Source organism: Kogia breviceps, chromosome 4 (assembly GCF_026419965.1).
Source record: "Kogia breviceps isolate mKogBre1 chromosome 4, mKogBre1 haplotype 1, whole genome shotgun sequence".
NCBI lineage: Eukaryota > Metazoa > Chordata > Mammalia > Artiodactyla > Physeteridae > Kogia > Kogia breviceps.
Window position 1 is genome coordinate 94,530,670 of NC_081313.1, and position 10,515 is coordinate 94,541,184.

At 39.8% G+C, this 10,515-nt stretch overlaps 1 pseudogene; it reads left to right on the forward strand.

Moving 5' to 3' along the window:
- Positions 1 to 9,361: 9,361 nt before the first annotated feature.
- Positions 9,362 to 10,369, forward strand: LOC131755398 (heterogeneous nuclear ribonucleoprotein A1-like; annotated as a pseudogene).
- The last annotated feature ends 146 nt before the right edge of the window (positions 10,370 to 10,515 follow it).

Sequence of the window (10,515 nt, forward strand, 5' to 3'; positions counted from 1 at the left end):
GCTAATTTATAAATGGTTAAGACTTATTTTTGACAGTAAAATTGTAACAATGGTTGTTTTCTCTATCATTGTTATTTTGTTTTGTTTTACAAAAAGTGTGCAGTTAAGCTACTGGCAAATAATAAAATTGTCCAATGATTCCTTTTCATTCTAATTTTGCACATTTAATTTTACTATTGTGTTTCTTAAACATTTTTTTCTATAAGCCACCATTTTTAAAAATAAATTTATTTATCTATTTGTTCATTTTTGGCTGCATTGGGTCTCCGTTGCTGCATGTGGGCTTTCTCTAGTTGCAGTGAGTAGTGGCTTCTCTTGTTGCAGAGCACAGGCTCTAGGCGCATGGGCTTCAGTAGTCATGGCATGCAGGCTTAGTAGTTGCGGCACACGGGCTCAAGAGCGCAGGCTCAGTAGTTGTGGCGCATGGGCTTAGTTGCTCCGCGGCATGGGGGATCTTCCCGGACCTGGGCTCGAACCCATGTCCCCCTCATTGGCAGGCAGATTCTTAACCACTGCGCCACCACGGAAGTCCTAAGCCACCATTTTTAAAGCTATATTTTTATATATCAGCTATTCAATAGCGGAACCATGATTCCAGTTAGAGTTCTTTCAGGAAGGCGACTATGTCATAAATAAAGTGGAGGATCATTCAGCATTTATAGGCTGCTCTGATTTCAGAAAATCTTTTTCAACCACTGATATACTTCCTATGCCTGCTATTCAAACACAACCTTGTTATGAAAGCTAATTGTTAAGGATTTCATTAAGAATTACATTATTACAAAATAATATCGCTTCTTGTACAAAAGGCGGAAATACAACAAAACCCCCCCAAATTAAAATTATGCACAATCCAACCCTGTAGCTGGCTAATGCTAACATTTTGGTTTACTGCCTTCTTGTCTTTATTCAAAGAATACATAATATATACACATTCAACTTTTAAAAACAAATTAGAGGGCTTCCGTGGTGGCACAGCAGTTAAGAATCCGCCTGCCAACGCAAGGGACATGGGTTCGAGCCCTGGTATGGGAAGATGCCGCAGAGCAACTAGGCCCATGTGCTACAACTACTGAGCCTGCGCTCTTGAGCCCATGAGCCACAACTACTGAAGCCTGCGTGCCTAGAGCCTGTGCTCTGCAACAAGAGAAGCCACCACAATGAGAAGCCTGCGCACCACAGCAAAGAGTACCTACCACTCGCCACAACTAGAGAAAGCCCGCATGCAGCAACGAAGACCCAAAGCAGCCAAAAATAAATAAATAAATAAATTTATTTTTAAAAAATTAGAAACATGCTAATTATACTTTGGTTTCTTGCTTTTTCATTTAAAATTATAACTGGAATTTTTATGGTAATAAATATTTATGAAAAGAAAAATTTTGACTCAGTGAATGGTATTTTAAGATAAAGATTTCCATAATTTAATCAAGCCTCCACTAGTGTATATCTACATCATTTTCAATTTTTGTTGTTGTAAAAAATACTATAGTAAGCATCCTTGCACATAACATTTCTACATATCTCTATTTTCTTGCTTTGGAATACTACTAGAATATGAATTTTTAAGGTTCTTAATATATATATTTAAATTTAAAATGCTTACTATTAATTTTAGAGATATAACCATAACACAGAGAGTCAAAATGTCCTAAAGTAAAAATTACTGGTGCCTTGTACAAGGCCCACTTTAAAACCTTGGCACATAATGCACACAAAAGCTTGTCATTTTTGTTAAAAGCTCCCAGAACAGTACATCCATGTTGCTCTTTGGCATAGGCATAAGATATTGCTAGACAGGAAGACACACATGATATCTTTATCATCAAGATACCAAATCTTCTTATCATACTAAGTGAAGTAAGTCAGACAAAGACAAATATCATGTGATATCACTTGTATGTGTAATCTAAAAAAATGATACAAAAAAACTTATTTACAAAATAGAAATAAACTCACAGACATAGAAAACAAACTTATCATTGCTAAAGTGGGAGTAGAGGGATAAATTGAGAGTTTGGGGTTAACTGATACACACTACCATATATAAAATAGATAAATAACAAGGACGTACTGTATAGCATGGGGAATTATATTTAATATCTTATAATAACCTATAATGGAAAAGAATCTGAAAAAGAATGTATGTAAATATATCTGAATCACTTTGCTGTACACATGAAACTAACACATCATTGTAAATCAGCAATACATCAAAAAAAAGATATCAAATCTTCTTAAACTAAGCCATAATGTAAAAGTACAAAAGGATTTTTGAAGCAAAATAAACATATTTTAATAGTAATATGTTAAAATTAATATTTCATACTCATGAAATATAGTATAGGAAAAGAAAATTCTGAAAATAAACATCGATTAGCTTTCTCAGATATTAAAGCATATTATAAGGTGCCAATAATTAAAACAGTATGATAAGTATGCATGAACAGATTGACAGATGAACAGGAAATACTACAAAGTCCAGGAATAGACCCAAAATTCGTACATGAACCCTTATTATATGATAAAGGTGGAATTTAAAACTATTGGAGAAAGATAGATTATCAAAAAAAGGTGTTAGAGCAACTAGAAAAAAAGTAATTACCCCAACATCTCACACTTTACACGAAAATAAATTCCATAGTGGTCAAAGACTTTAATGTGAACAACAAAACCATAGAGGTACTAGAAGAAACCACAGGATAATTTTTAATAATCTTCACATGGGGAAATCCTCCCTAAGCATGAAAAAAAGAAAAGAAAAAATAAAAAGTCCAGATAAAAGAAAAAAATTGATAAATTCTATTATTTTCAAATAAAAAAGTTTCCATGGGAAAAAATAAGCAAAGTCAAAACCTACACTCAGAAAAATATTTGCAGCTTAAATCATAGACAAAAGTTAATTTATCCCACACGTAAAGAACTCCTGTGAAATCCATACGAAAGGACCAATAACCCGATAGAAACTTGGGCAAAGGGTATACACAGATAGTTCACAGAAAAGGGAACACCAAAGGCTCTTAAACATATGAAAAGATGTTCAGTCTCACTTTTTTAAAAATGCCAACTTAAACTTGGACAAAACTATTTTTTTGAGATGCTATTTTTTACCTATTAGATTGGCAAAGATAGACACATTTGGTGGCACATTCTTGGAAGGATCTGGGGAAACAGGCCCTCTCACATAATGTTGGTGGCAGTATAAATTGATGCAACCTTTGTGAAGAGCACTTTGGCAGTACAAAATCTACAAAAAAATGTTCATTAACCCAGTAAGTCAACTACTAGGCTTTTATCTTACTGATATATTCATTCATACACGTACAAAATTTCATATATACAAGGTTGTTATAAGAACATTGTAATGGAAAAGATTGAAAACAACCTAAAAGCCCATCAACAGGGGCTGGTTAAAAGAAATGATACAACGAAGGAATGAAATATTAGACAGTCAATATGAATAACAAAATGAGGAAGCTCCTCATGTATTGAAATGGGATGACTGCTGATACTGATTGGTAGGTATGATAGATAGAAGTAAAATCATGTACATATGCACATGTGTTATTGATTGTATATGCATCGAGTACCTTTGGAAAAGAACACAAAGAGGTGACAATATTAACTGGCTTTGAGAATGGAAACTGGAGTGCTTCATTGTACCCTTTGAATTTTTAAGTATTTGAACATATTATGTATTTTTAAAATTAAATAGAACTACATTAAATTTTTTAAGTTGAGTAGGTTATAATCACAGAAAACAGCTTGGGTCCTAATGAGTTAGTACAAAGAAAAATAAAAGAAATATCTTAGCAAAAGGATAGTAACCAGGACCTACTGTTCTTCTAAGTCCCCAATTGTTGGGTAGTCTGAATTATCTACTCCCCAAGTCAACCATATAGCAGAGCACTAACCAATGCCAGAAGCTCCCGAGTGGTTCCAATCAGGCCTAGAGCTGCCCTCACCTTCCTTTCTTTGCTTGAAAAGAAGAATGAAGAAGCTACTACAGCACACACTTAGACTGACCAATGAATGAATGGCTGGGAGCCTTTCCATTCTTCAGCCAATATAAAACACAGTGAAGCAAAGAAAGTATTAGAGTCACTGGGTCAGTGACTACTGATCCTTTTGTTACCTCCCCTTTAGAGCACAGCCTCTGAGTCTGACAGCCACCCAGGCAGGGCTAGAAGGAGGCATGTAGATGAGGCCCACAAAGATGGAGTTCATCTTTACAAACATTTTTTGTTTTTTAAGTTAAAAGCAATAAATCTGTTCTTGTTTAAGTGGCAGATGGTTTGTTCCTTGGCTTTAGGCAAACTTATCAAAGGCAAGTGAACCAATATGGTCTGGAAGGGAAAAAATAGAGCAACTTTTAAGATCTGGATCTAATTGCTTAGCTAATAGCTTATCAGTCAGCCTTGAATAATGGGCTAAGTCAGGATGAAAGGGTTATTCCCCCTTTCTTAAGCACTTTACCTGTATTAACCCATTTACTTTTTACAACAAATCTAAGATGTAGTCTTTACTATGATCTCCATTTTACAAATGAGGCAACTGAAGCATGGAGAGTTTAACTAATTTGCCCAGTTACCCAAGGAGTAAATAGTAGAACCAGGATTGAGCCCAGGTAATGTGGCTCCATAGGCTGCACTCTAATCAAAACATACGGCATTCTATTTCACAGTAATTTTACCTATAGTGTGATCCAAGCATTACAAAAATAATTTTTGTTGGAACTAGGTCCTTCTGAAACTCATAGACCAGAGTGTATGTGAATGCCCTGTATTTGTTTCCTATAGTCAATGTTTCATACATTGCTGACAACCTTTTTGTTTTAAAGACCCAAAAAACCACAGTTACATGTATCCAGGAGTTTTGCAACACTAATTTTCCTGAAATAAAAGTGATCCCCACTTATGAATCCCTCTACTTTTTTCTTCTTCCCTTTAAATCAAAGCAGTGTTTCGTTTACCATATTTAACACCTAGCATGAGCAAAGAAAGCAAATAAAACAAAGCAAAACAAAACAAAAGTCCAAAGCAAAACTTAGGTCAAAACTTCCATCCTAGGGCTTCCCTGGTGGCGCAGTGGTTGAGAGTCCGCCTGCCGATGCAGCGGACACGGGTTCGTGTCCCGGTCTGGGAAGATCCCACATGCCGCGGAGCGGCTGGGCCCGTGAGCCGTGGCCGCTGAGCCTGCGCGTCCGGAGCCTGTGCTCCGCAGCGGGAGAGGCCACAACAGTGAGAGGCCCGCGTACCGCAAAAAAAAAAAAAAAAAAAAAAACACTTCCATCCTAAAGACTAAAGACTGGAAACATTAGCTAGACAGCAGCACAGTAGAGGTAGGACATGTATCTCCTGACTCCCAGTCAGGAATTATTCATACCAGGCAAAGAAGACTAAAAAATAGGGCCACCTCACCATGTCATTTCTTGTTTTTACTTAGAAATTGCCGTGGTTTTCTCTTTGTACTACAGACCTCTCCTAAGATTCTCCACTTTGAGAAAACAGATCCATTGAGAAGCCGCATTATGGAACCTAAGAACAACCAAGACTTGGAGCCAGACCACTTGATATTCCAAGGACTTCATTAACTACCAGCCCCTGATCTTGGCTTATGACTTACGTCTCCAGCTTCAGTTTCCTGTCACTCATATTGGACATAATAAGACCAACCATATAGCAACTGGGGAATATTGGAGATAATGGAAGTAAAGTGCCTGACACAGTTGGTGATAAAAAATGAAACCTATTAGTACCAGCATATGATTGATTGATTTCTCTGTTGAGTCTTCCTCTTCTTTTCACTCCTCAAATCATTGCACGTGTAAGGAAATTCTCTAGAACTTAACATGACCATCAGTGTGTGCGAACTTAAAAAATGATTAACTATTTCAAACATACAGAAAAGCATGGAAATAATATACCACCACCTATGTGTCTCCATTAAAAATGCCATCTTGCATTTCATAACTTTATATAAATGGTATCTGTTTGTCCATATTATTCTACAACTTGCTGTACCCTCTCCAGCATTATGCTTTTGAGATTTACCCATGTTGACATATGTAGCTGTTAGTTATTTTAAATGCTCTATAGTATTCAACTGTATGAACCTTCCATCATGTATTTCTGATAGAGACACAGATGTAGAGAACAAATGTACGGACACCAAGGAGGGAAAGTGGTGGGGGTGGAGATGGTGGGATGAATTGGGAGATTGGGATTGACATGTATACACTAATATGTATAAAATGGATAACTAATGAGAACCTGCTATATAAAAAATAAATTAAATTTTAAAAAATTACCATATGATCCATCATGTATTTCTGAGTTCTCCTACTGATGGACATTTAGATTGTTTCCAGTTTTTTACTATTACAAAGAATATTGCAGTAGATATCCTCCTTACATGTGCTTCTTTGGGTACCTGTGAGAGAGTTTCTCTAGGGTACAAATCCAGAGGACGGATTGCTAGATTCACAAGATATTGTCACTTTCAACATCACTAGCAATTGCCAAATTGTTTTCCAAATCACTACAGCATTTTGTTGTTGCACCTGTGGGGTTTTGTTTGTTCATTCTTTACTGAGCAATATTTTATAGACCATAAAATTTACCCATTTAAGGTGTACAGTTCAACAGTTTTTAGCATGTTTGTGAAATTGTGCCACCATCAGCCCAATATAATTTTAGATTCATGTGATAGTGTTTTTATTTATAAAATATACGTAAGCAATCTGTAAAGCAGGTTACATGTCCTATCCAATGTAACCGCAGAAATCCCCTGGGAGAAGCTAGTTTGTAGAGATTTCCTTGTTTGAACCCTGTTGTTTGAGGCAGTAGCTGGAAGGCACATTCCCAATTAGATTACAAAACTGATTAAACGCAGCTAACAAAGACATTTCTATTTATTCACCTCAGAGTAAAATGACTCAGAACTGACTCTATTTGGAGAGAAGGGAAGCATGCTATACCAAATAAAGGAGCTCTTTTCCCCCAGAACTATTCTGGCTCCTGCCAGAAAGGGAGGGAGGTGTGAACCAGGGTAGAGCATGGAGTAAACAGCTGTGGAAGCCAGGGCACTGGCAAAGGGGAGGGGGAGCCACCACCGTCTTTTATTTTCCTCCACAGGTTAACTTGTGCTTTTCATCAAATCATTTTTGTACTCTGAGTTATTAATTAATGGCACTTTCAAGTATTATTTACTCCATCTCATACTTAATGTGTTAATTGTCAACGCAGGTTGCCAAGTATGACTTGGAATACAAATTTAGGTAAGAATATTGTTCCCATCCAGCCACTAAGTGTTCAAAATCTAACACATTTCTTTCTACTTGGAATCTCCTGAGAAACATCAGTTTCATGGACAAAAACACTGGTCTCCTGTATTCATTCATTCCTTTCAGTCATTGCTTTTTTTTTTTTTTTTTTTTTTTTTTTTTGTGTTACGCGGGCCTCTCACTGTTGTGGCCTCTCCCGTTGCGGGGCACAGGCTCCGGACGCGCAGGCTCAGCGGCCATGGCTCACGGGCCCAGCCGCTCCGCGGCACGCGGGATCCTCCCGTACCGGGGCACGAACCCGTATCCCCTGCATCGGCAGGCGGACTCCCAACCACTGCGCCACCAGGGAAGCCCTCAGTCATTGCTTTAAGGACATCAATTTTCAGATACTATGGTTTCATTTCATCAGGTGCCTGGCAGCTTTCTGAACTCTCCTCCTCACCCTTCAGCCTTTCCCACAAGTACAGAGCACACAGTCATGTTCCGTGACAGCCCATCAGGTGACACAGACGAGGCAATGTTAGAGTGTGATGTGGAGGAGAGGCACAGACATGGGGCTGACACCCAGGGCAGATGTGTTAGATCTCACCTCACCAGCTACGCAGGCCTGTAATTTAGGAATGAGCTGCACGGGATGGGAGGACCCAAGGAAGTTGTTTCTGTAACCAATTCCCTTGATCCTCCTTACGTGAGGAGGCCTGAGGCTCTGACAGGTTTTGGGTCCACTCCAAGGCCCGACTAAGGCTTTAGGACCTGCAAAAGTGAACAACATGGGACTGAAGTGGAAAACAGCCCTGACTTGCACTGGAAGGGATTAAGCCCAGCAAGCAACCTGGAACTCAGGGTAGAATTCCAGTTAGTCAGGACAGGAAGGAGCAAAGCAAATAAGTGCTTCTCTCACTACCCCTCCACCCACGCCGAGGGGAAACGGTCTAACCAGGCTTCATCCAGCCTGTATTCCCATCCATAACAAAATCATCTGGCAGTTCCTGAGCCCCAGCAGAGGGCTGAGTTAAATGGGTTACCCTGCTCAAATGCAAATATACGCAAAATGTATCTACCTCTTCTGAGCATCAGGAGCAAAACAACACAGCTGAAGTCACCTGCACGTGGGCCATTCCCCTGAACTGGCTTCAGAGCTGGCCTACTTTCCTGCTTTTCTCGTCTATGGCCCAACTTCCCTAACTTGTTAGTCATGGGGCCCCACTGCCACATTTCCCTGTCCCCAGCTTCCTCCACACCAACAGCTACAGCTCACACATCTCCTGCGGGTCAGGGTGCTCCTCTCAGTGTTCAGTGCCTGGATGGGAAGTGTCCTGCACGAGGAAACAAGGCCCAGCATCCCGCTTCCTCTTTGCTTAAAAATCTATTCCTTACAAGCTACAATGGTTCCAGAACAAGGCTGTGGGTAATTATATTTGCCCTCTGCCTCATCCCATGTTGCAGAGTCATTGTGTGTAGGCCACAACAATAGCTCTAGTAGGGATAGAACTAGTATGGTAGTTATGTGTGAGGCACTATTTGAGTACCTCACAGGTATTATTTCATCTAATTCTCAAAATAATGCTACCGGGAGGCATTATTATCTTCATTTTTGGATGAGAACACTGAGACCCAGGAAGATTATGTGTCTTGTATAACATCACAATTTATAGAGGATGCAGGTGGGATTCAAACCCCAATGTTCACTGCAGGACTATTTACAGTAGCCAAGACATGGAAGCAACCTAAATGCTCATTGACAGATAAATGGATAAAGAAGATGTGGTACATACATACAATGGAATACTACTCAGCCATAAAAAAGAATGAAATAATGCCATTTGCAGCAACATGGATGGGCCTAGATATTATCATACTAAGTGAAGTAAGCCGGACAGAGAAGGATAAATATCATATAATATCACTTATATGTGGAATCTAAAAAAAAAAAAAAAAAAAAAAGATACAAGTGAACTTATTTCCAAAACAGAAAAAAAATCATAGAGATACGTTCGGCAGATTACTCCTTTCTGCTCATGGACGCCGCCGAGTAAGCATCATTGACGTTGCCCCCACCCCACCTCCACTGCCGTCATGTCTAAGTCAGAGTCACCCAAAGAGCCCAAACAGCTGCGGAAGCTCTTCATCGGAGGTTTGAGCTTTGAAACAACTGATGAGAGTCTGAGGAGCCATTCTGAGCAGTGGGGAACGCTCGCAGATTGTGTGGTAATGAGGGATCCAAACACCAAATGCTCCAGAGGCTTCGGGTTTGTCACATATGCCATTGTGGAGGAGGTGGATGCGGCCTTCAAGGCAAGGCCACCCGAGGTGAGTGGAAGAGTTGTGGAACGAAAGAGGGCCGTCTCAAGAGAAGATTCTCAAAGACCTGGTGCCCACTTAACTGTGAAAAATATTTTTGTTGGTGGCATTAAAGAAGACACTGAAGAACATCATCTAAGAGATTATTTTGAACAGTATGGGAAAATGGAAGTCACTGAAATCATGACTGATCAAGGCAGTGGCAAAAAGAGAGGCTTTGCTTTTGTAACCTTTGATGACCGTGACTCTGTAGACAAGATTGTCATTCAGAAACACCACACTGTGAATGGCCACCACTGTGAAGTAAGCAAAGCCCTATCTAAGCAAGAGATGGCTAGTGCCTTATCCAGCCAGAGAGGTTGAAGTGGTTCTGGAAACTTTGGTGGTGGTCGTGGAGGTGGTTTTGGTGGGAATGACAACTTTGGTCATGGAGGAAACTTCAGTGGTCATGGGGGCTTTGGTGGCAGCCGCAGTGGTAGTGGATATGGTGGCAGTGGGGATGGCTATAATGGATTCGGTAATGATGGAAGCAATTTTGGAGGTGGTGGAAGCTATGATGATTTTGGCAGTTACAACAATCAATCTTCAAATTTTGGACCCATGAAAGGAGGAAACTTTGGAGGCAGAAGTTCTGGCCCCTATGGTGGTGGAGGTCAATACTTTGCCAAACCCCCAAACCAAGGTGGCTATGGTGGTTCCAGCAGCAGCAGTAGCTATGGCAGTGGCAGAAGGTTTTGATTACTGCCAGGAAACAAAGCTTAGCAAGAGAGGAGAGCCAGAGAAGTGACAGGGAAGCCACAGGTTACAACAGATTTGTGAACTCAGCCAAGCACAGTGGTGGCAGGGCCTAGCTGCTACAAAGAAGACATGTTTTAGACAATACTCATGTGTATGGGCAAAAAAACTCGAGGGCTGTATTTGTGACTAAT